At 45.4% G+C, this 26,764-nt stretch overlaps 1 protein-coding gene and 1 long non-coding RNA gene across 2 annotated transcripts in view; both read left to right on the forward strand.

Annotated features, from left to right (window-relative positions):
* Positions 1-26,764, forward strand: part of NXN (nucleoredoxin) — a 164,931-nt gene that overhangs the window by 68,612 nt on the left and 69,555 nt on the right. The window lies entirely within an intron of this gene.
* LOC121017283 (uncharacterized) lies at positions 13,238-25,391 on the forward strand. The gene is made up of 3 exons (XR_005784706.1): positions 13,238-13,250; positions 14,538-14,542; positions 24,949-25,391. It is a non-coding gene; the product is annotated as an uncharacterized LOC121017283 (long non-coding RNA).

Here is a 26,764-nt window from a genome sequence, read left to right on the forward strand (position 1 = left end):
TCTAGGGAGGGAACTCCTTCCACAGTGTATTTTGTATTTAGAAGACCTATGTGAAAAAGTCTATGAACTGCCCAAATTCTTTGTTCTGTCGTGAGAAAGTCTATGAACTGCCCAAATTCTTTGTTCTGTCGCTGAATAAAGTGGCCCAGATGCCTCTACATTTTCACTTTTGAGTTTGCAAAAGACTGAAAATGAAGTAAATCAAGGACAGACGGGATTGGGTTGACCGTACAAGGAGTACAATTGCTTGAAGAATCTGGAAACAATACTGACCACATTTGTTGGCATTAATTCATCGAAGCAATAATGCTGTGTATAAGAAAGTATGTTGTTTAAGAAGAAAAGTCATCAGTTCTGAGTATTTGTTGCAATTGAACTCTAACTTGGAACTGATGAGAAATTCTTTAAAAAAAAAAAAAAAGCAAAACCAGAGTATTAAGCATTGGGAGCTTTAAAAAAAATTCCCACAGCATTTGGAAAACATTTTATCATCTCTATGCCGGTTATAAAGATTAGAAGCTAAGTCCTAGATTGTTCGATTTAGAAGGTATGACATGTTGCTCCAACCTGGAACTGGATAGAACTTAAAAAAAATTTTTTTAATGTTTATTTAAATTTGAGAGAGAGAGAGAGCGCAAGCAGGGGAGGAGCAGAGAGAGGGAGACGCAGAATCCAAAGCAGGCTCCAGGCTCCACATTGTCGGCACAGAGCCCGACACGGGGCTCGAACTCACGAACCACAACCGTAAGCTCATTACTTGAGCCGAAGTCAGACGTTTAACCTACTGAGCCACCAGGTGCCCCAAGGATAAAATCTTTTTAGAAAAAACAATCCCTTTTCTAGGTCTTCATGGAATCTTCATAGTGAATGGGTGAAATGACTTTTAAGAATTTTTTTCCTGACAAATAAATTGCCTTTATGTTTGGAGTATTTCATGATGATTCTTCTATAATAGCTGTAGGGGATAGAAATAGATATTAAAGGAGATCTCACTTGCTAACATTTCTTTAGATAATGTTATCTATTGCATGCCATTAACCATTAGCTGGTTTATAAGCATCACTTAGAGCAGTTAGATTCGTTTCCTTTGGAACTCAAGTTTATGAAGCCATCATTTTTCATCCCTTGTGAAACTCCAGCAGAAGAAATGCTATGTTTTGTGAATAGTCAAAGGTCGTCATGGTTTGGGTGGCTTTATTGTTTTTCTGATCAGTGCAGGTCAGTCAAAATGTTCTACTGAGACTTTTTCTAAAGGCACATCAATACCTACCTCTGTTTGGTATCACTGAAAAACAAATACAATATCTGCTAATCTGTTCCTTGCCAAAGAGGAGAAAATCATAGAATTTCGGGGTGGATACCTGTGTAATGTTTGGGTTTATGAGCATTTGTGATTTCAAATTTTGCCACGTTTTATGAGATAAAAACTAAGAAACAAGAGCAGAGTGTTTCTTTATCATTTAATTAATCTTAACTTAAAAGAAGATGTCAAAATGTGTTCTTCTCTTGCTAAGAGGACAGATTACTGGCAGGGCATATATTTATTAAAAGCCCTAATTTTGGTCTCCAATTTTCTTAAAACATGAGGAGGTTTTTTTAGTTTTTTGGTTTTTGGTTTTGTTTTTTTAAACATAAAAGGTTACGTGGATTCCCTCATATAATAGCAGTTGTACTGTTGAGTTTCGGGTCTGCAGAAAATGTTGGATGCTCATGTAGATGGAAGGACCTTCATAATGACCCTGAGGCCCACATTTGGGCCCCACCGCCATGCCCTGTTCAGATTTAGCCATAATGACTTCAGTCCAGAGATTTATTAGAACATGGGTTTTTTGAAACAGCCAAATTGGGCTCTAGAGGAGAAAAATCAGGGGTCAGAAATGAAATTGTTCTTCCTTTGTAGTGCATTCCTACTATGAGCAAGCTGTGCGGAACCTCAGTGAAGACAACAAAAGTTACTACGATTCATTTTGTTTCACAATGTTAACACTGTTTCTGCTGGTACCTTTAGGTACAAAAGCAGGAATGCCTTTGATCAGGAGCCACAGGTATCTATCGGGGTGGCCTGGCTGGTAGAACAGAGAAGTCACGGGTAGATGGACAAAGCTACCATTGAGCCAGTCCCGTCGGTCGGCACCGAGTTTAGCACTGTTGAGGGTCTGCTTTGATGTTTAGTTCAACAAGTATGAAAACCACACAACAGGTATTCTAGTACTCTTGGCCGAGCACCTACCTTTGTTTTTTGTTTTTTTTTTTCTGTCCCCTGGTATATTTTGTGTTATTTATGAAAGTAGAAGTGTCTGTGGAAGTGTCTGAAGACATGCTCATGTCAACTCAAGAATGCTCCAGATGTGATACTTGAAAAATCCCTCCCCCCACTCCCCCACCCCAGAACACTGCTATGAGCAGTAGAAGAACCTGTCGAACTTTGTGTGGACCCAGGATTTCCCAAAACTCACTTAGCCATGCAACCTCTGCCTGTTCCCCTTCCTCCTCCTCCTCCTCCTCCTCCTCCTCCTTTCTTTTTTCTTCTTTCTTCTTTCTTCTTCTTTTAATGTTTGTTTATTTTTGAGAGAGAGAGAGAGACAGGGAGACACAGAATCGGAAGCAGGCTCCAGGCTCTGAGCTGTCAGCACAGAGCCTGATACCGGTCTTGAACCCATGAATCACGAGACCATGACCTGAGCTGAAGTCAGACTTTTAACCGGCTGAGCCCCCCAGGTGCACCCCCCGCCCTGCCATTGCTCTTAATGAAATGACCAGAAGCATCATGCAGAACACTTTGGGAAAGGCTGATCTTAGATACAATCTGGACTCCAGAAACCTGGTGCATTTATGACTTAGCTATAAAGTGGGGATGCCCTCAGGGATGCCATTCACGACCACTGCCAGGATTGGCATGCTGTGTCTCAGGGGAGGGTGCTAATGCCAAGTGCCTCCAATGGCCTTGACAAAGTAGGATTTGTTCTCTGCCTACAATGAATTTTCAAAAGAGAACAAACTTTCTGGTTTCTCTTTATATAAATCATTCTTCATAAAATAATAACTACTCACTTATTCACTTAATCACTACTCAAGGGTTGCATTATTGTCTCCATTATCATAACAAGTGGGATGTAGAGGGGCATCTAGCAAATCTTTGTTCAACTGTCAAGAAATATTTAGGGGTGCCTGGGTGGCTCAGTTGGTTAAGCATCCAACTCTTGATTTCAGCTCAGGTCGTGATCTCATGGTTGTGGGATTGAACCCTGCATCAGGCTCTGTGTTGATTCTGCATCAGGCTCTGGTGGTTCTTTCTCCCTCTCTCTCTGCCCCTCTGCCACTCGTGTTCTCTCTGTCTCAAAATAAATAAACCTTAAAAAAATATTTAGACCCCAGCTTTCTTCTGAATCTTAAAATATTGATTATTTTTTATTTTATTTTTTTAAATGTTTATTTTATTTTTGAGAGAGAAGAGAGCATGAGCAGGAGAGAGGCAGAGAGGGAAGGGGACAGAGGATCCAAAGAAGGCTCTGTGCTGACAACAGAGAGCCCAGTGAGGGGCCCAAACTCACAAATCGTGACATCATGGTCTGAGCAGAAGTTGGATGTTTAACTGACTGAACCACCCAGGCACTCCTCTTTTTTTTTTTTTTTTTTTTTTTTAACGTTTATTTATTTATTTTTGAGGGTGTGGGGAAGGGCAGGGAGGGAGGGAGCAACAGAATCCCAAGCATGTGGGGCTCGAACTCATGAACCAGGAGTTATGACCTGAGCTGAAATCAAGGATGCTTAACTGACTGAGCCACCCCAGTGCCCCAAGTATCGATTATTTCTAACCACCCAAATTCACAGATAATTTGTAAAATCTCTTAAAAGAATCAGGAGGCTGGAGGAAAGGAAACAAGGCAGGGTAAATACGTGGATGGTGTGGAGGGTAGGTATTCTCCAACTTTGTTCACTAGTTCAGAACATGTTTTCTGAATTGTCTAATTCTCTGGGAGGCAAGGCTTATTCCTGGTGTGGGAAACAAAGGCAAAAGAAAAAATTAAATTTTCTTACAGCTTACAGGCCATTGACAAGTCATTGAAACAGGCAGGGTGACATTCCTCTAGGAGCTCAGCTGCCTCCATGCTAAGAGCAAAAGGCAGTCTTAGCCCAACAACTCCCCACCGCCCCGATCCTATAAATCTACTTTAACATATAAAACTCCTTCGGAAACTTCTGTTATCTGTCTACCCCCCCCCCCCGCCCGCCCGGGGGGGGGGGGTGAGGGGTGGTCCTCCAAGCATATGGTCTGCTGATATAAATCTGAAGGGTCTCATGACTAAGGTTTTGTTAGTACCAAATGATCTTTTCCTAACAACAGCTAGCCACCTCAAGGTCCTGGAAACCTTGCTTCCAAAATTCCTTAGAGACTTACAGTATCCCTAACCCCCTCCTAATTTGAAGGTATATAATCAGCCATCCGTCACAACCCCAGTGCAGTTCTTTTCTGCCTACGGTTCCTGTCCCTGTGCTTTAATAAACCATTGTTTTTCACCAAAAATGGCACAAGAATTCTTTCTTGGCCACTGGCTCCAAATCCCAACATTTTCCACATCAGTTGTTCCCTCTAGAATTTGCTGACCAGTGATGTCTTCGTGTTTTTAAAGCAAGGTCTTCATTTTAACAAAATATCTATTTAAATATGCCTTGGAAATTATGATGGGATTTTTTCCCGTAAAGTAGGTTTATGGCTTCTTGTATGGTACCAATGCTAGGGGATTATTGATGTGTATTTCTTACTGTTTATATATGCCTTCAGGAAGGAAGGACAGATGTGTGCAAAATGTTTATAGGCTGTAGAGAAGAATGCTATTGATCTGCAAGGATGATCTATTTTCTTCCAGGAGCTCTAATAACAATAATTATTAACATTTGCATGGGCACTGTACAAAGCACTGTCATAAATAAACATTATAGCATAGGATGCGTACAACAGCCCCATAAGGGAAGCCGTGTGGGCATATTTTCATCTCCATTTACGTTTGATGAAGCTGAAGCTCACGAAGGTTAAGATTACTTGCCCAGAACCATTTGAAAAGTGGCTTTTTCTGTTTTAAAAATATTTAAAAAACATAGTATGTATTTATTATTTACAGGCCAGTCATTCAGAAATATACAACTGAGAAGTAAGCTGGAACTCTGGGGAATTCCTAGAGCCACATAGTCCATAGAGTAGCCACCGGCCTCATATGTTACTGTTGAGCACCCAGAATTGAGATGTGCTGTTTTAAATGCATTCTGGGTTTCAATGACTAAGTATGGAAAAAAAGAATGTAAATTATCCCACTAATACTTGTTTGCATTGATTATATGTTGAAAGGATAATATTGCAAGTATATTGAGTTAAAATATATTAAGATTAGGGGTGCCTGGGTGGCTCCGTCAGTTAAGCATCCAACTTCGGCTCAGGTCATGATCTCGCAGCTTATGAGTTCGAGCCCCGCGTCGGGCTCTGTGCTGATAGCTCAGAGCCTGGAGCCTGTTTCAGATTCTGTGTCTCCCTCTCTCTCTCTGCCCCTCCCCCGCTCACACTCTGTCTCTCTCTCTCTCAAAAATAAACATTAAAAAAAATTAAAAAATATATATTAAGATTAATTTCATCTGTTTCTTTTTACCTTTTTAATGGGACTGGTAGGAAATTTAAAATTATATAGATGGCTCACATAACACTTCTAGTGGACAGCAATGGCCAGCACCATTTCCCATGGTTTGCAAAAGCATAATTTGTGTCTTACACAAACAATATGCCTTTGTATTTGGTAACATTCTGGCATGTGACAGTGCCCCTCACTTTTTTCAGAAGGGCCAGGTTGACCCAAACGTCTGTGTTTTGAAGACTACTTTAAGAAGCTTATGTTATTTTATAATTTGACTATAATTTCTGTGTTTTTAATGTCTTTTTTTTTTTCCAACGTTTATTTATTTTTGGGACAGAGAGAGACAGAGCATGAACGGGGGAGGGGCAGAGAGAGAGGGAGACACAGAATCGGAAACAGGCTCCAGGCTCTGAGCCATCAGCCCAGAGCCCGACGCGGGGCTCGAACTCACGGACCGCGAGATCGTGACCTGGCTGAAGTCGGACACTTAACCGACTGCGCCACCCAGGCGCCCCTAATTTCTGTGTTTTTAATGATCCCACCTTCCAGGAAAGGTTTGATCCAGTGGCACTGGACATGTTTGGGGTCCGTGGTGCTCTGAGTGTGAGAGTATGAGTTTGTGTGTGAACACACAAGTGTGTATGCTTGTGCTTGTGTGTGACTGGGAGAGAAGTGGAGAGGAAGATGGGAAACAGATTCTCTAGGGGCCTTTGCCAAACATTGCGGGTCCCCACCCTTAAGAATCTGATTCTTGAAGGGTGGGGAGTAAAGATTTGGATTCTCCCTCTCTCTCCCTCTCCCCTTAAAGAAATCCAGCCCTGTGGGTGAGTCCCTGTTACTGTTGGGAATGCACTGAGTTAGGGCAGGGGAAAAGGCTGAAAATCACATTAGAGAGAAACACTTTATAGCCCTTGACTCGCGGTAGAAAAGAGACCATTGGGAAACATTTTTCTTTTATGAGCCTCTTCTGATTTGTGTCCCTTCCTTTCGTCCCCGTTGGCTACGAGACATTATAAAAGTGGAGCCGGTTGTTAATTGGATGGAAGGCGGAAATCGTGGGCAGCCTACAGGTGTCTTTCTCCACTGCCCAGCCTGTTCCCCGCACATGGCCCGTGCCCCCACCCTTCCCCAGGCTTCGTGGGGCTTCCAGGATAACTGTTACATCAGCAGATGTCGTTAGGCATGTACTGACAGAGTTTGGTCTCATTCAGCCTAATTATTAAAATTCTTGGCAGGAATTCTGTGTGAATCACCTCCAAAAAAAATTTGCATTAAAGTTAATGCTACAAGTCTGACTTCAGCCCACAAAACTGAGAAAACGAAGTCTGGAAATGTGGCCTTAACTCCTCCTTGTCCACAGACTAGTGCCTTTTCCCCACAAAGGGACGTGAATTTTATTAAGAACCTGTGTTTGTTGGGGTGGGGTGGGGTGGAGGGTGCCTCCGGGGGGGTCACACCAGGAGGGAGTTACTCTGAGCTGTAAATTAAGGCAGCTGTCAGGCCCTCCGGCCGTGGAGTTAGACATCTTGGGTTTGAGTCCTGCTAAGCCACTTAGGGATTGCATGACCTTGGGCAGGTTCCACGGCCTTTCTGAATCTTAATGTTCCATCTGGAGGATGGGGATAATGATACCTCCAAGAGTTCAGTGTTACTGAACAACACAGTTGACTTTGGAGGGGGGACAGGGCAGAGTAAGACAGCCCCTTGAGGCAGTAAGCTTTCTGGTGGCATTGTTTTCTTTTTCTTTTGTCTTTTTTTTTTTTTTTTTTGAAGTTTTTTGATTTGTTTTGAGACCGAGAGAGAGTGCCAGTGTGCAAGCCGGGGAGGGACAGAGAGAGAATCCCAAGCAGGCTTCACCTGGTCAGCACAGAGCCCGAAGTCACCAATTGTGAAATTGTGACCTGAACCAGATGCTTAACAGACTGAGCCACCCAGGTTCCCCCGGTGGCATCTTTGTCATACCTCTTGTCTCCCTAATGGTCTGTGCCTGCCTCCAAATAGCTATGCTTAGGACCCTCACCGTGAGTTTTGGGCTTCACAAAGACATTCTGATACCTTCTGCTTGAAGGTTGTAGATATCAGAAGTTGATATTGGAAGTTTAAGAAATTTTGTTTTCCTGTTACTGCTATAGTTAAAAAAAAAATTTTTTTTTAGTGTTTATTTATTTTGAGAGAGAAAGAGGGAGAGGGAGCAGGGGAGGAACAGAGAGAGAGGGGGAGAGAGAATCCCAAGCAGGTTTCATGCTGTCAGCACAGATCCCTCCGCAGGGCTTGATCTCATGAACCCTGAGATCATGACCTGAGCCGAAATGAAGAGCCAGATGCTCAAATGACCCTGGTGCCACCCTGGCGCCCCTAACGCTATAGTTTTTTTTAAGAATGATAGAGCTCACGTTGGTTTATGTCTGGGTAGGATCACAGATATTTGTTCTTTGTGTGTGTGAACAGTGGTAAGATTGGTGAGAGGTAGGTGGTGAGTAGTAATACTTTCCCTTGGTTTCAGGTTCAGTCTTGACTCATCAGCTGGAGTAAACACCCGGGGGTATTTTTGGGACCATGACCATGGAACGGCTGGAACCTCCTGCCAGCATCACTGTCCAGCTGACAGATGGCACTGCATCAGGCCGTGTTTAAACTCCCAAGTTGAGGGGGGAACTTTCCTGATGAGCGTTTACAGGACAAAATCCAGTTGATTCAGATTTAGCTAACATTTATTGAGTCCCTACAGCTTGCCCTCTGGCACCTTGCTGGTTTTAACTGACAAAGCGTCCTTTGGTCCTATGTTGTCTGAGGTAGGTTCCAGTGAGGAAGCGAGAGGTCATGGCGGCTGCAGTACTTGAGTCACTCTGAGTCGGGGCAGAGCTCGCAGGTGAAACCAGCTGGCCTATTTCCCAGGTCAAGGTCCTTCCCTGGCATGAACTGCGGAAAAGGAAGAAGATAACATTGGCTTGTAACAGTGGGTACTGTTATCCCTCTCCACTTAGATATCATACCCCTTCCTTCCAGATTCCTGAATTTGGAGAGGCTAAGTGGGTGCAAATTTGAATGCACGTCAGCCTTCCTTTTTTTTTTTTTTTTTAATTTCATTTATTTTGGGGAGAGTGCAAGTGGGGGAGAGGCAGAGAGAGGGAGACAGAAGATCCAAAGTGGGCTCTGCGCTGACAGGCTGACAGGCTGACAGCAGCGAGCCTTCTGTGGGGCTCAAACTCAGGAACCGTGAGATCATGACGGGAGCCAAAGTCAGACACTCAACCGACTGAATCGCTCAGGTCGTGGCCCCCCCCCCCCCCCCACCTATTTAAGTTTGTTTATTTTGAGACAGATGGAGAGAGCCGGCAGGGGAGGAGCAAAGAGAAAGCAAGCAGGGGAGGGGCAAAGAGAGGGAGAAAGAGAATCCCAAGCAGGTTCTGCACTGTCAGGGCAGAGCCTGATTCAGGGCTCAAACTCAGTAACTGTAAGGTCATGACCTGAGCTGAAACCAAGAGTGGGACACTTAACCAACTGAGCCACGCAGACACCCCATGAATGCATGTCGGACTTCCTAAAGTGCATGCTTGTTCCTCGGAACTTCTGCCTCTTAGAAGGTGCTTCTAGCCCCACAGATTGGGTCATTTTTTAACATCTGTACAAGAACAACCCCGAGCTTGTAAATATTGCAAACCTTTCTTTCTTGAAAAGAAAAAGGCAGAAATGTTTGGCCCTCTTCTTTGTAGGCGTTGGCTTTTGAGTGGTTTTTGGCCTTCTTATAAAGTGCTAAAGTTTAGGCCCAGTCCCAGTGGTAAGAATGAAAAATTAATGTCATTCATTTTTCTTCCTCTTTGACCAGCAGATCCCTTTTGCCTGTAAATAAACTCACCACCTACATGCTAGCCACAGTTTGCCAACAGTCTTCTGTGAGGAGAGAGGTTTTCTCCTGACATTTCTACCCGATTTGCATCTGTCTGGCTTCTGTAAGCGGCAGTGGTATGTGGGAGGGAAGCTTGGGTTTTAGTGCCAGACATTCAGTCCAGTTGACTGGCTTTTCTGACCTTGGGTAAGTCACCATTTCTGAGCCTCAGTTTCTCCATCTACAAGATGCTTTTTTTCTTCATATAAGCATTTCTGCTTTATCTTTAGAAAAAATTTCAGTGTTAAAAACCATAGCTTGAGGAAAATCATTTAACAAAGCCCTCTGATTTTTCTGTATAAAATTTATATACAAATTGGGCAGGATCCTTCCTTCAAGAAGCTTACTGTATCCCAGGAGAGAGTCCCTGTACCTAAATCTCCATGACAGAGAGCAAAAAATGACATATGCCTAGAGACAAAGCGGAAAATGCTGGTTTTTTTGTTTTCGTGTTTTTAAGGCTCAGTGCTAATTCCTATAGATACAATAATGAATAAAGCAGTCTTTGCTCTTAAGAAGCTAAGTCTCCTTGTGGGGAGAGATCTGCTATATTTACTTTATAGCTTATATTAATGTCTGCCATTTTTTTTTAATGTTTATTTGAGAGAGAGAGACAGACAGTGTGAGTGGGGAGGGGCAGAAAGAGAGGGAGACACAGAACCGAAGCAGGCTCCAGGCTCTGAGCTGTCAGCACAGAGCCTGACATGGGGCTTGAACCCATGGACCAGACTGTCCACAAGATCATGACCTGAGCTGAAGTCAGATGCTTATCCAACTGAGCCATCCAGGAGCCCCTGCCATTTTATTTGTAATTATTTATTGCCTGTCTTCCATCACTAGAATATGAGCCTACAGGCGCAGGAGTCCAAGTGTCTCATTCATGGCCATATTTCCTATACAGCACTTTAAAATTGGTTGCATTAATGAATGGATGGATGAATTAAAAAAAATTTTTAAATGTTTATATTTGAGAGAGAAAGAGAGACAGAGCTTTAGTGGGGGAGGGGCAGAGAGACAGAGACAGACTCTGAAGCAGTCTCCAGGCTCTGAGCTGTCGGTATAGAGCCCATCGTGGGGCTCAAACTCACAAACAGTGAGATCGTGACCTGAGCCGAACGAAGTTGGACACTTAACCAACAGAGCCACCCAGGCACCCCATATGGATGAATTATTAAATAATGAAGTAAGGAGACCATTATGATACTGTAATGTAGGTGCTACCAGAAAAGCATGCATGAGGCAGGGTGGGCACACAGAGGAGGAATCCCAGCCCCTTCCCCCCCCTTTTTTTTTTGGTGCTGGAGGGGGGAGTGGCAAGGTGGAGTGTCATAGTTTTTCAGAGGAGGTGACACCCAAACTGATTCCCAGAAGCAAAATAGAAGTTTGGGAGATAAAATTGGGACCAAAAAGTATCCCAGGCAATGGGAGGTAAAAGGGAATTTGCTCCCCAATGAGCACAGTACAGTAGACTGGGGAAGGGGTTCTCAAACCAGGGGGGTTTTGCACCTGTGGGGATTATTTGTCATGACTGGGGTGGGGGGCGGGGGTGGAGGGCAGAGCGGGGAGTGCAGTTAAATGTCCTGCAGTGCACAGGACAGCCCCCTGCCACAAAGAGCTGAGGTCAAGAAACCCTGAGCTGGGGAAAAACTGCCTGGAGGGGTTTGGGGGAGGGCTGAGGTAGGAACAAAGATGAATAGGAGGAAAGAAAGGAGTGGCAGCGGGTAGGTAGTTACTTGAGAATTCAGTGTTGTTCAGCCGGCTCCATCCGTGGAAACTTCTAAGTGCGTTATGTCAGGTCATCCTTAAATAATCCTGAACCAAGAATTCATTTAACTCTGAGTTGAAGAGCACACAGCATCGAAGAAGTCTTTGCTGATCACCGTGATACTGGGGCACGCTGAAGCTAATAGATTATGCTGTCTGTAATTTCTCTATTTCCTTTCAATAATAGCAGAGCATACAGGATGTCACTGAGGCTGCCCAGCCTTTTCTTTCTCTTATTGAATTTAAGCCATCACCTTTCTACATCTGACTGATGGGATAAAAATGCATCCGACCCTGGAACGTGCTTTCAAAAAGAAATGGAGTTTCTTTTTGTTGTTGTTTTTTCTCTTGACCACATGACTCATCTTGCTAATTGATTGTCCCCCAGCAGTGGTGGTTTTGTTTATGCTGTGCTGGGAAAAAACCAGGTCCCTGATGCTGCGGCATTGATTTTCCCCCAACTGGGCACTCCAGGGCTGGCGGGAACAGCCCTTACGTCTGCCTCCGTTTCCAAAGATGGAGCGTTCAAGTTCTCCGGTGAGCCTGGCTTGGGCTTGCCCGGGACCTGCCAGGAGCTGAAGGTTGTTTTATTTTTCCCACAGGAAATAATTTTCCTGGGCATGGCAGCCCCGCGTTGCCAATCCCTTGCTTTCATGAAAGCTCACACATGTGTGACAGTGGCACTATTGTTGGGTGTGCTGGAGTTCCCATTACAGATCCTGTGTTTATCTCCTGCAGGGATTTTTCTGAGAGGCATAATCTAAACAGTGAGGGATATGAAGGCACCCCTGGTTTGGGGGGAGCGGGGAAGAGAGAGAGAAAGAGAATATTCTCTGTGATATGAGGCAACTGAGAAATGGGATGAGCTGTCGAATGGGCACACGCTATGGTAGAGCCCTCAGTCAGTTTTGGTAATCTGTGCCGCTTGGTCCTTTTTATTTAAAGTCTCGGAGATCTGGAGAGGCTGAAGTGTTTCTTGGGATGGGTTTAAGGGAGTTTTTTTTTTTTTTTTTTTAAAGTTTATTATTTGTTTTGAGAGGCAGAGACAGCATGAGTGGGGGAGGGGCAAAGAGAGAGAGAAGGTGGGGAGAGAGAATCCCAAGCAGGCTCTGCGCTGGCAACACAGAGCCCAACATGGGGCTCAACTCAGGAAACCACGTGACTGTGACCTGAGCCAGAAACAAGAGTCAGAGCTTAACCAACTGAGTCACCCAGGCGCCCTGGGTTTAAGGGAGTTCTGAACCTGATGAGAAGCTCCTGTTGCCAGGAACAGCTCTGTCCATAAAAATGAATGTCAATTCCACAGAAACTTCCCTGGGCTAGGATTGATAAGATAAGTGGGGGGAAATGGATGGCTTAATAAGTGTTTAGAGTTAGCTAGAAGTTGACATACAAATTTATTTATTTATTTATTTGTTTTTAATTTTCTTAATGTTTATTTTTGCATGACAGAGAGCGAGCATGAGCTGGGAGGGGTAGAGAGAGAGGGAGGCACGGAATCTGAAGCAGACTCCAGGCTCTGAGCTGTCAGCACAGAGCCTGAGGTGGGGCTGGAACTCACAGACCGTGAGATCATGACCTGAGCCGAAGTCGGATGCTGGACGCTTAACTGACTGAGCCACCCAGGTGCCCCAACGTACAAATTTAGATGATAGCTGAAACCATCTAGTAAACACGTACAGTTGACCCTTAAACAACACGGGGCTAGGGGCACCCTCCCGCGCTGTTAAAATTCCATTTATTACTTCTGACTCCCCACAAACTTCACTACCAATAGGCTACTATTGACTGGAAGCCTTACCAGTAACATAGTCGATTGGCACATATTTTGCACGTTATATGTATTCTATCCTGTGTTCTTACAGTAAAGTCAGCTAGAGAGAAGAAAACGTTATTAAGGAAATCGGGAAGGAAAAGAAACTGTCTTTTCAGAACCGTACAAATCCGTGTCTAAGTGGACCCGCGCAGTTCAGACCTGTGTTGTTCGAGAGCCAGTTTATGTGCCGGGCACCAGGTTAAGTGCTAGATGCACATGATCGTGTTTAATCCTCCCGGCAGCCTGGAAAGGTGGAGGAGCAATTCGTAAGGCCCATGTTACCAAAAGGTCCAACCTTGGAAGAGCTTGAGAGTGGAGAGAAAAATTAACGGTGTTGGGAGAGCTCTGGTCTTTCTAAGCCGGACAGTATCACTGCAGCTGCTTAGGAATGCTCATTCGTGCGGTTTGCCCACCTGCCTGACTTTTTTTGCGGAGGCGTGCCCCGAGTGTTCCTCCCAATGTGTGTATTGTCATCCCTTGTTTTTCTGCCTCTCTGGGGAGCCTCGTTTTGTCCTCTTTCTTTGAGAGAAGCTGCACTGTCAAAGGAAGGGGTGACAGGATAAGAGGAAAGAGGAAGGAAATGAGACCACAGGTGAAAGGAGGAGTCAGGAGTCAAGGGGGTGTGTGTGTGTGGGGGGGCATCGACTCTGTTACTGGTAACAACACCCGTGTTGTTCATGTTCCAGGTGTGTGTGTGCACTGCTGTCTGCCTAGTGGATGCACACTTGATGTTGTCACATCTCATCATGCATTCTGGGGGGCGTACAAAGCAGAGGGTAGTGCACACGGGTCGCTGTCCCCATTGTAACCCTGCCAGAGCCCTCGGACAGAAACACCGAGGTGAGTCGTGGCAGCTGCCACTGGAAGCATCTCGGGTGCGATTTAGATACTGCTTTGGCCTCTTGGAAGCCCAGGGCTCTCCATTCCTTATGGGCCTAGAGATCAGTCTTGACAAAGGGGACACTAAAGAGGGCGTCCTTGCCTAAGACGGCATGTAGTGTCCGAGTTGCTGTCTTTGAGGCCAGGACAGGAGGATTGGGTCCCTCTGTGTGGACTTTGCCTGGACTTTCCTAAGAGAGGTACTTTCTCTCCTAATAAGATTATCCTCTAGAAGAGTGTCTGTGATCCCTGGACACCCAGGAAACTCCCCTTTTCCATCCTGAAGTGTGACTGGATACAGCTGGACTGGTCAGCTCATTCCAGGGACTTAGCCTGCCCCATACAGCAGTATACGGACTGTAAAACTGGGAACAGTTTTGCCCTATAAGGACATATGGCAGTGTCTAGGGACTTTTTTTTTTTTAATTAATAAACTTAATTTTTTAATTACAATTTTTTTATGATTCATTCTTTTTTTAAAAGCCCATTTTGGGGGCGCCTGGGTTTGTTAAGTGTCTGACTTCGACTCAGGTCATGACCTCATGGTTCATGGGTTCCAGCCCCGCATCAGGCTCTGTGCTGACAGCTCAGAGTGTGGAGCCCGCTTTGTACTCTGTGTCTCCCTCTCTGCCCCTCCCCTGCTCACTCTCTTTCTGTCAAAAATGAATAAACGTTAAAAAAAGGAACAAAACCCATTTTGCCCATCCTTCCACCCATCCCCCCTTCTGGAAACCATCAATTGTTCTGTGTACTTGTAGGTTTATTAACACACTTTATTTTTTAGAGCAGTTCAGCTTACAGAAAAATTGAACAGAAAGTACAAAGAATCCCCATATACCCCCTTTCTTCCTACCCGCCCCCCCCCACCGTTTCCCCTATTATTAACAGTTTACATTAATGTGGTACATTTGTTACAAAGATGAGCCAATATTCATACATTATTTTTAACTAAAGTCCATCGTTTACATTAGGGTTCATTCTCTCCGTTGTATATTCTGTGGGTTTTGACAAATGCATAATGACACGTGTCCCCCATTACAGTATCACACAGAATAGTTTCTCTGCCCTAAAACTCTCCTGTGCCTTCTGGAGACATTTTTTGCTGGTCACAACTGGGTGTGTGTTACTGGTATCTAATGCATAAAGGGCAGGGGTGCTGCCAATATGCTCTAACACACAAGGCAGCACCCCAACAAAATGCCAGTAGTGCCCAGATGGGAAAGCCCCGCTGTACAGACCCTTGTACAGGCGTGGTTGTGTGGGAACGGGCTTGAGAGGCTCCAGCGCTGAAAAGGAACATGGTGTTTGGATGGTGGCTGTCCTGTCCCTGCTGTGGCAGAGCAGAGGCAGCCGATGGGAGGGTGGGGGTGGGGGGTGGGGGTTTGGAAAGGCCTGAGGAGAAAATAAACTGTAACTTGCAGGCAACCTTCCAGCCATAATCCCTACACAGATTCCTGTAGCTCTCACCCTCTTAAATTCAAACCCTGAGGTCTGAGTCCAATTAAAATGCCAGAAATTATAATGATTGGGTTGTGCATGGTGGGGTTAGCTTAGGTTACTCTCAGATGGGATGTAGTCTCTGATCTATCCAGAAGTAAAAGCCCAGGTCTTGGGTTCTGATCCCCCATGTGCAAGCAACACAGTTCTTTTTCTCAAGTGCTTCGGTTTCCTTTTCTGAAAAGGAAGACAGTGCTCCTCCATGTCTCGGCTTAGAATGGCTTTATGAGTTGGTCTCTGCAGCGTATACTGTTCGCTTGTGTGCTGCCAACATTGTGTTATGGGCAGCAGGACGTAAGTTGTGAAGACCTACTCAGTGAAAAATGTTCAAGCATTAGCATTTTTTTTACTGTGTATTTTTGAGAGAGACAGAGAGAGAGAGAGCTAGCGAGCGAGCACGGGCGAGTGAGAGCGTGAGCAGGGGAGGGGCAGAGAGAGAGAGGGAGGGAGACACAGACTCCGAAGGAGGCTCCAGGCTCTGAGCTGTCCGCACGGAGCCCGACTCGGGGCTTCAACTCGCGGCAACTCACCGCGAGATTGTGACCTGAGGTGAAGTCGGCCGCTTAACCGACTGAGCCACCCAGGTGCCCCAGCATTTTTATACTGAAACAGGCTCACGTGGATGTTGAGGTTTGCAGGTGAGGGTGAGAAGCTACAAGAAGACTGCATTTAAAGACAAGAGATTTGTCTTTAAAGGGAAAAATCCAAGCTGTCAAAGTCAGCAGTTCTTGCAAATGGGGGGGGGGGTGCACCCATGAAGTGGGCTGTACAGTTTGTATCAGTCTGCAGACCTCTCATTGCTCTGTAAATCTTGTCAAGTGAGAGCAAGGACTTTATTCCCCTGATAGGCATGGGAGGAGAACCGAAAAACCCAACTCCCTCCCCTGCAGAATGTAAATATGGATAAAGAGAAATATTCCTTTTCATAAATTACCTCCTCTACCTTCATCTTCCTGAAGTTATAAACCCCCAAAATGTAACCAGAAAAATAATGTTGTGAAAAAAAATCTTACTTTGTGGGTGCATCTTGGGGCTGGACAGGGAAAAGCTTTGCAGAACAAAAAGGTTCCAACTGAGGCATGTAAAACAAGTTTTATTAAAACGTTAATTATCTCCCACCTGCTGGTACTTTGTGAAGTTCGGAGGAAAAGGGCTAATTGAGAACAGCATTTGATGTTCATGAGCGTTGCCGGGTTCTTTTCCTCTTCTTAAAAGGGATTTGTTCTTAATCAAGTTTATTTCATAATCAGTAGGTCCAGACACTGCATACACATTTGCATTTTTGATACTGTTTAATTAAGATCCTTTACATATGAGGTGTCGACTTTTGTTGTTTTGAATTTGATGTCTTGGTAAGTTTGGACCTTAGGTTTGGGGCATTTTGCTGTAGACTAATGAATGGTAGGGATTACGAACTGGCTGTGCTCCTGCATGCTCTTTGTGAGTGAGGGGTACATTTTGTGTGGCAAGTCCAGGGGGAGCAAAGACAAAGCATTCCGGCGCTTTGTTCCTCCCTCTGAAGTACAAGGAGTATCCGTGGGCTCTGAAGTATTCATGGCCTTAAACTTGAAATCCCAGGCACCGCTCTCATTTTGCATCCTGCACAACCCCCCAGGATGAATCTGTCTGCATTTCTCATTTATCTCTGCCTTCCCACCATCTTCTTTTCGACACACCGAATTGCAAAATCACTCCGTGTATCAGGGCTCAGAGCTTTTCAGTGTTTTGCAACAACAGGAACTTCACCCCTTAGTAAGCATTTTATACGTTCGGGGACTGGGTGTAGTGGTCTGCCTTTCTCACCAACTCCTCCAAGCAGGCATGGGTCGCATTGCTGGTGGGTGGCGGGGCTGAGATCTGAACCTGTTTACTGACGGGCATAAGCCCTTAACCACAAGGGTGCTTTCTCCTTGTGCTCTAAGAATTAGAAAAACTCCTAGCTTTCTGGATCTTGTTTTTTGAGTCTGGCATTTTGAGTGGACCAGTCAGTGTTTGTGTAAGTTCCAAGGTATCTAGAAGAGTCCTCTGACATCCCAGCTGTAGTTTGAAGACCTTAACATACCCTGGTTTTTTAAAGCCTTAAAAGTCTTGCCAAACCTTCCCCTGTTCTGAGATGTGGAGTAGTCCCCCTCCTTTTTTTTTTTTTTTTTTTCCCCATTAAAAGCTCCTTAAGGGACGCCTGGGTGGCTCAGTCGGTTAAGTGTCCAACGTCGGCTCAGGTCATGATCTCACGGTTTGTGGGTTCGATTCTTGTGTTGGGCTCTGTGCTGACAGCTCAGATTCTGGGAGCCTGCTTCAGATTCTGGGTCTCCCTCTCTCTCTGCCCCTCCCCCACTCATGCTCTGTTTCTCCCTGTCTCAAAAATAAATAAACATTAAAAAAACAAAATAGGGGCGCCTGGGTGACTCAGTCAGTTGAGCGTCTGACTTCAGCTCAGGTCATGATCTCACAGCCGGTGAGTTCGAGCCCTGCATCGGGCTCTGTGCTGACAGCTCAGAGCCTGGAGCCTGCTTCGGATTCTGTGTCTCCCTCTCTCTCTCTGCCCCTCCCCTGCTCACACACTGTCTCTCTCTCTCTCAAAAAAATAAACATTAAAAAAAAAATTTTTTTTTAAAAACAACATAAAAAGCTCCTTAAGCCCAGTCTAATGTCCTTTTCTGCGCTTTCCATGGTACCTGCACTACATCCCTTAGGTGTGGTGTGATTCCAAGTTGCAGGGAAAGGAACACTTACTTTTCTGAACATGGATTGTCTTTTCTAGTTGTGTCAGCAACCTGTGTGATGGTTACTGACGTCTCTGTTCTGTAAGCGAGGGAACTGAGGCTTGGACAGGCTCAGCCGACTTGCTCTGGACCTCAGGGCTACTGGTTTGGATGAAACAGAACAAGGATTCGAACCCAGGCCTGTGTGCTGCCAAAGCCCTGCCTGCTTCCTTTCCATTGAATGGGAATTGGGTTTAATGGAATTTTGCTGTGTCTTAGGAGGTAGAGAAGTCTTGTAGAAACACATGGAAAACCTTTCTTGTTTTTCCCCCCTGAAGCCAAAGGGGCCATCTCAGTAAAGGGGGTTTACTTACATCAAGTGAATGGAAAAACTGGGTCATGTTGCTGCCAGGAGCCTGCGTTTCTGTTTAATTGGCTAGCACACTCTTTCTTTGTCTTTGTTTACCTTGTGGCTAGTTCTGACAATATGGATTCTTTTCTTGGCCTCTTTGCTTGGGAGAAGCAAGCTGTAGGATTTTAACGGAAGGGGGAAAACTGGAAAAACTCCACTATGTGGTGCAAAAAAAGTATGCTCGTTGACTTTGGTGACAAAAGCCTATGAGTGACAGCTTCCTGCATCACACCCTCTGAATCACAGGCAGCCTGTTACTGCACAGCTTTGCACACACCCTCTTCTCCCCTCCCCCGCTGACCCTCCATCCCTGTGGTCTCTTCCCCGGGAGAGCACTGGTCATCTCCTCCCTGGGAGAGCACTGGCCAGTCCACCACCAAGTGTTTATTGAGCTCCTGCTAGATAAAAGTTTGTTGTACCCGGGTTGTCAGGCAAACATGTTAGAATAAATAATAGAATGAGATCAAGGCATTCTTCCTTTTGATTTAGATCAGGATCAAAGTGCCCAGAGGAGTAAGAGCTGTTCTTTCTATACCTTCTTTATGTCATGTCATGTCAGGATCACTGGAAAGGATTTTGATCCACTTTCTAGAACTGAAACTTTCAGGAGTCGGCAATGTCCCTTCAGACACTTAAAAATCATTGTGTGATTGGGACTTGATTTCCTCTCCCTTCTTCCCTTTCTCCTGCTGATGTCCTACCAACCAGCCCCCCAATCTCTGGCTCTTCTCTCACTACAGTGACTTTTGGTAGCTTAGCAACACTGGTTGTCATACGTAGCAAAGCCTTCCGTGCACTGCTGGCCCTCCCAAGGAAAAATCAAGTGAAAGTATCCAGCATAATATATCTGCTTGAACCGAATATTCCTTTGGCTTGGTAAGGGCAAAGCCCTTTTAGTCCGGCCCGGATGTGAAGGGACCTTCTGCTTGCTTTATTTATTGATTTTTTAAAGCCAAAGCAATGTTAGCAGAGCCAAGAATAACGTTGGAGAAATTCTGTACAAGAGCATACCCATGCATGGTTTCCTGAAAGGAATCCAGTCTGCCTTACACTTGGGACCCAGGAGCTTTGGTTAGAGAAATCCTGTATCCCGATCCGAGTGTCACGGGCCCTGGACACAGAGCCTTTTACTTCTGATGGGTTCCACGTCATACAAGCCTCCTTCTGCCTTTTGTGTGGTTCTGTGCAAGGGTTTTGAGCTGTATTTAGAGCCTTTGTTCAAAATTTCCCAAGAGACATCAAAAGCAAGCATCGCAGTCCCCAGGGGGGCACGGAGCCTGTCTTCAGAATGGGGCATGTGCAAAAAAAGGAGGGAAAGGCCATTTAATTCCAGAGACCATTCCTGGCTGAAAAACTGAACAGGAGAAATGAAAGGACGAAGTAGGAGATTCACTACAGAATCCTTAACCCTTTTGACGGCCAGCCTCCTGCTCAGACATGCACATCTGTTAATACGTTTGCCATCCAAGGCTTGCCTGTTCATTATGGGACCTGTCATCCTGCCAAGGCCATTTTCCTGGATCTCTCTCCCCCGTGCCAGTCTATCCCACCTGGGAGACCTGGCTCGGGACTGCTCTGTCTTGGATGTCCCTCTTTCCCCTAAGATGGCTCTTGCCAGATGATATGCTCAGCCAGACTCTCTTTTTTTTTTTTTTTTTTAAGTTTTCTTTTTAATGTTTATTTTTGGGAGAGAGACAGAGCATGAGCAGGAGAGAGGCAGAGGGAGAGGGAGACACAGAATCTGAAGCAGGCTCCAGGCTCTGAGCCATCAGCAGAAAGCCTGACACAGAGCTTGAACCCATCAACCGTGAGATCATGACCTGAGCTGAAGTCAGAAACTCAACCAACTGAGCTACCCGGGTGCCCCCAGATTCCTCCTTTTTTTTTTTTTTTTTTAAGAGCATTATTTTTAATTTTAACTTAATTTTATTATTATTATTTTTTAACGTTTTATTTATTTTTGAGACAGGGAGAGACAGAGCATGGAGGGTCAGAGAGAGGGAGACACCGAATCCGAAACAGGCTCCAGGCTCTGAACTGTTAGCACAGAGCCCGACGCGGGGCTCGAACTCATGGACCGCGAGATCATGACCTGAGCTGAAGTCGGCCGCTTAACCGACTGAGCCACCCAGGCGCCCCTAATTTTTATTTTAGAGAGAGAGAGCAGGGGAGAGCAGAGAGAGAGAATCTTAAGCAGGCTCCACACTCAGTGCAGAGCCCGACACAAGGCGCCATCCCATGACCCTGGGATCATGACCTGAGCCGAAATCAAGCGTCGGATGCTTAAACGACTTTGCCACCAGCCGCCCCCAGTCTCTTTTTTCATGCATACCTCAGTCGCTCTTCCTTGTCCTCAGCTATATATCTGGAGAAAAACCCACAAGTTAATGATAATAATAAGAAATAACAAATTCTAACACTTGGTTTTTACAGTCTCTAGAAATTACAAGTGCAGGTAGGTGGGCCGCCCTGGCCAGCAGCGTATGACTGTTACTAAGGTGAGGCCGGCCAGCTCTCCACCGGGTACTTCAGTTTACCAAGTAATTTTGTGGGGTTGATTAATCATATGTGAGTATATGAAAACCATATTTTTGGCCTCTGGTTCCCTGGGTTCTAGACCAGTTATTGGGATGTAGCTGCTAAAGATCCGTTCATTCACATTCTAGAGACACGTTTTCCTAGGACATCCATAGGTGGTGAGACCCTTGGGGTCAGACATCAGCTCAGGCTAGCTGATTAATTCACAAGGGCCATGCACCCCTGTCCTGGCTTCTGAATGTTTGTATTCTATCCTGGACACTGCATTTCCCTGTTCTCTGGTGGCTAGAAAACCAGATCAGGGACCAGAAGATGTGTTAACAAGGTAGATGGATGGCCAGATGGAGGGATACTTCCTTCCCCCTAGTTCCAGCTTAACCCTTCTCCTGCGACCACTGAATGTCACCCCCCGCCCCCCGCAGTGCTGGGCACACTTCAGAACCTGCTTTTGTGCACCCTGATTTTCTCTGCTCTTTGCTGGCCACACCCCACATCACATCCACAGCACTCCCCACCCAGTCTTTCTTTAGCTGTGCTCATCCCCCTGACTAGGCCCACGTCTTGTGATCTTGCTGCCCTATCTCTGTACTGTGCACTGTATGGGTCACTTATCCCTACAATCCTCGTGAAGTGAGCTTTCCTCGTGCTTGTCTTTATGAGAACTTCTGCTTCCGGTGTCGTGCCTGCTTTCCGGGGAGGAATCCAGAGGGTCTTCTCATGGGTGATCTCTCTTGGGAGGAGGCTTTAGTTTCTTGGCCCAGGACGTTTATGGCCAGCTTTTTCCTTCTTTAGCCTCAGGTCACGAAGGTGGTGTGGGAGGGACTGCCAGCTGTGGGTGTCACGGAAATTTGAGGCCTGTGCTGGTTGAACTCCAAGAACAGAGACTACTTTTACAATAGCCAGCAAGCAGCCCCTGCCTGCGAGCCAGGGGAGAGAAGAGGAGAGGCCTGGGCTGTGGACAGGGTGGTTCCCTGTCTGGGAAATTGGGATTTAGTGAGAGCGAGCCAGGTCCCTCATCCAAATCAGCTCTCTTCCTCCTCCAGCTGCTACCCTCCGGCCCAATGGGCACACGTCTTCCACAGGTTGGTGGGAAGAAAAAATGGGAGGAAAAGATAGAAAACTAGTCTTTTCTTTTCCACTTTAAAATGAGGAGTTTTACATATGAGGACTTTAAGAGACAAAACAGATCAACATAAGGGAAGGGAAACAAAAATAATATAAAAACAGGGAGGGGGACAAAACAAAAGAGACTCATAAATGTGGAGAACAAACTAAGGGTTACTGGAGGGAATGTGGGAGGGGGGATGGGCTAAATGGGTAAGGGGCACTAAGGAATCGACTCCTGAAATCATCGTTGCACTATATATGCTAACTAATTTGGATGTCAATTTTAAAAAATAAAGTTAAATAAAAAAAAAATGAGGAGTTTTAGATCCTGTGAACTGAGGTCTCAGACACGTGGGGGAGAAGTTGGGTCAGTTGCCTACAGATCTTTCCCTCACCCTACCCTTCCTCAGGAAAGACGGGACCACCCACCTGCCCAATTTCTGCTCCTTCTCCTTGGCCTGGCCTTGGCTTCTGTCTCCTGGTTCCACGTGGCCAAGTAGAGTCCAGCTCGCTTTCCTAGCATTCTGCAGGCTCTGTACTCCATGGGATTACAGTTCTATCAGGATAGTTCTCTGCCTTTTTGTTTTTAATGTTTATTTATTTTGAGACAGAGACAGAGAGAGAGAGAGAGAGTGAATGTGTGCACGCAGGTGAAGGGCAGAGGGAGGGAGGGAGGGAGGGAGAGAGAGAGAGAGAGAGAGAGGATCCCAAGCAGGCTCTGTGCCCAGCACAGAGCCTGACAAGGAACTCAATCCCACGCCTGAGAGATCACAACCTGAGCAACGTCAAGAGTCAGATGCTCAACCAACTGAACCACCAGGTTCTCTGCTTTTTTTTTTTTAATGTTTATTTATTTTTGAGAGAGAGAGAAAGAGAGGAAGAAGGGGAGGGGCATAGAGAGAGGAAGACACAGAATCCAAAGCAGGCTCCAGGCCCTGAGCTGTCAGCACAGAGTCCCACGCAGGGCTCTAACTCACGAGCTGTGAGATCATGACCTGAGCCAAAGTCAGACGCTTAACCGACTGAGCACCTGGTTCTCTGCTTTTTATCACTTCTTGGGAGGTTGCAAGTCAATCACCTCCTGAAATCCCCAGCTGTTGATAGAGTCAATCTCACCTTAAACAAGTAGCTTCCCACAAGTCTGGTTCTTTAAACAAAGTTTCTGCACCGTCTCTGAACCTCAGTTTTCTCATATGTAAACTCGGGGATGATGACGATGCCCACCTTCAGGGCTGTTGTGGGGATTAAATGAGACCATGTGTGTGGGAGGCCAGAATGATGCAAGGTACACAGTAGTTACTTTGAGGTGGTTGTAAGGAGCTGCTTGTAGCGAAAGAAGAGAGTAAAGCAGTTGAGACATCTGAGGATTGGGCATGGCATGTGACTTCCTCTGCGGACTTCTCCAGCTATGGCTGGGCTTTGCGATAGCACACCGGGTAGAAAGCTCAGTAGCTAGTCTGCCCTAGATGCTCACTTTGCTTGTTGGAGTAAAATGATGTAGCTACCAGTCCGTGCCTTCACTTGTATTGAGATTCATTAATTCAACAAATCGTTAAGCTCATACCTATACTTTCCTAGTACCTGAAAAGGTATGAGGGAAAAATTGCAACAAAATAGTCCCTATTTACCATTTAGACAAAGAGAAGACCAATCATCATGCAGAGTGACAATTGCTATTAAATGAGCTAACATACATAAAGTGCTTTCATGCAATCGGAACCATCTCATAAGCGTGTAAGTAAGCCCCACACAGTGTAAGGTGATGTCTGGAGGCAGAGTGCAGAGGAGGGATACCTAGGCTTGTAAAAATAGGTGATGCTAGGGACGGCGCCTGGGTGGCTTAGTCAGTTAAGCGTCTGACTTCGGCTCAGGTCATGATCTCACAGCTCGTGAGTTAGAGCCCCACATCAGGCTCTGTGCTGACAGCTCAGAGCCTAGAGCCTGCTTTGGATTCTGTGTCTCCCTCTCTCTCTGTCCCTCCTCCACTTGCCCCTCTGTCTCTGTCTCTCTGTTTCTCTCTCTGTCTAAAATAAATAAATGTTAAAAAAAAAAAAAGACCACGACTAGGTGATGCTTGATGTAAGCCTTAAGGAAGAATGGAGACTTATCAGGTAGACAGCTATGAAGATAGGGATGGGAAGGAAGTATGAAGGGTAGGGTGGTGGTAGGGTGCTCGAGGCAGCTGTAACAGCTAAAGCAAAGAGTTGCTCCATGCACAAAAGGAACTCACTGCTTTTGCTTTTCTTGCTAAGGACTTTGGTCTTTATGCTCAGAGTGATTGAGAGCGAAAGAGGAAGTTAAGCAGAGGCTTTGTGTTTGGATGAGGATAGACCAGGGAGCCAGACTGGAAATGGTCAGGAGGCAGGTGTAACAACCTGGATCTAAACTCCAGCCAAGGCAGTTGGGATGGAGAAGAGGCAGTGGAGTGGGCTCAGGAGCTATCCAGGAAGTGACTGAGTAGGAGGAAGGAAGAAGGAAGATCACGGACGACTCCCAATTTTCAGTCTTGGGAAAATGGGTACAGGGTGGTTTTTGCTGTTCACCAGGACAGCGGGTAATAGAAGAGAAGGAAGGGGGGTGGTGATCACTCGTGGAAAGGTGAATGTGCCCAGTAGGCAAGTACCATGTGTTCACTCTGGAGTTCTCGATCACCTACCCCTAGATGGAAAGAACAAAATTTTTTTCGATTCAAAAAAAAAAAAAAAGCACAGATCTTAAGTGTCCAGTTCAATGTGTTTGGACAACTGTTATGTAAATATCACTCAAAGCAAGATGTAGAACATTTCTATCTCCCTAGAAAGTTTCCTCATGCTCTTTTCTAGTCAACTGCCAGCCGCCCCCCCCCCCCCCCCCCAGTCACCTTCGGTCTCCTATCACTGCCATTTTTTGCAGTGGATTCTAGAATGTCATATAAATGGAATCATACCTATGCCTTTAACGTATGTGGGTTCATCCATTCTGTTGTATGTATCCATAGTTTGTCCTTTGATATTGCTGAGAAGTACTCCATTGGATGAACATGTCACGATTTCTGTTTTCCAGTTGTTGGAGGTGTTTCCAGCTTGGAGTGGGACAAGCGGCTATAAGCTTGGACAGTTCTTATTATGAACATATTTATTTATTTACTTACTTATATTAAGTTTATTTTATTTTGAGAGAGAGAGAGAGAGGGGGGGGAGGGAAGGGGCAGAGAGAGAGGGAGAGAGGGAACCCCAAGCAGGCTCTGTGCTGTTAGCACAGAAGAGCCCAACGTGGGGCTCGATCTCATGAACCACAAGATCATGACCAGAGCTGAAATCAAGGGTCGGGTGCTCAACCAGCTGAGCCACCCAGGTGCCCCTGAACATATTTTAAAATTTCCCTTGGGGAAGAATTGTAGGGTTATACATTTACCTCCATAACAATTCTTCAAAGTAGTTGTACCATTTTATAGGCCCACCAGCAGTGTATGAGGATTCTGGTTCTTCCAACTCCTCACCAGTATTTATTTAGCATGGTGCATGCTCTTTATTTCTGCTCTTTAGTGTGTATGAAGTGGTTTAATTTACATTTCCTTAATGATTAATGATGTTGAACGCTTTCCATTGCTTATTGGCTCTCCACCTATTTACTTCTTTGAGGTGTCTTCACATTTTTTGCCGGTTTTTTATTGGATCATTCATCTTACTGTTGATTCATGAGTTCTTTTTAAAGTTGGGGTACAAACCCTTTGTCCAATATATATTTGCATGAGCTTTTGGATTTAATACCACTTGGTCCCACCCATCTAAAAGTATTTGAGGCATTTCCAGATTCTTGCCAAGAAATTATAAGATGAAAGGGGCTTTAGTTATTATAATCATTTACTTTGGTTGTTGAAAGAGGGTGTGGGGGCACTGTTGCTGGCTCTTGGTTTAGGTGAGGGATTGGGTGCTGAGCAGGGCCTGTGTAGGCCTAGGAGAGGCCCTGGATGTCAAGAAATATGTTCATCTGTAGTGCCAGAGAGAGAGTCCTTTCCGGCTGTTGAACAACCAGCATTAGAGCCTTTCCAAGAATGTATTCCTGGAGCACCTGGGTGGCTCAGTTGGTTGAGCGTCTGACATCAGCTCAGGTCATGATCTCACAGTTTGTGAGTTTGAGCCCCGCTATCAGCTTGCTGCTGGCAACACAGAGCCTGCTTCAGATCTTCTGTTCCCCTCTCTCTCTGTCCCTCCCCCACTTGTGTGCTCTCTTTCAAAAATAAAGAAACATTAGAAAAAAATTAAAAAAAAAAAGAATGTATTCTTTTGTTATTTTTTTAAACAATGGTAAACAACGGTAACTTCCAAACTTAATTTCACAGTAGAGAAAATATCAAATGAACCCTCACGTATCCACTGCCCAGCCACAGCGGTTCACAGCCAGTGGCGTTTCATCTGATCTCCATACACTAACTGTCCCCCTCTTGCCCGAGTTTCTTTTGAAGCAAATCACAGGTGTCATATCATTTCTGTCATAAATGTGTTGGAATGTATTTCTAATGGGGCACGTAGGTGGCTCGGTTGAGCGTCCCAACTTCAGCTC

This window comes from Herpailurus yagouaroundi, unplaced genomic scaffold (genome assembly GCF_014898765.1).
Source record: "Herpailurus yagouaroundi ecotype Mexico unplaced genomic scaffold, PumYag 215, whole genome shotgun sequence".
Taxonomy (NCBI): Eukaryota; Metazoa; Chordata; class Mammalia; order Carnivora; family Felidae; genus Herpailurus; species Herpailurus yagouaroundi.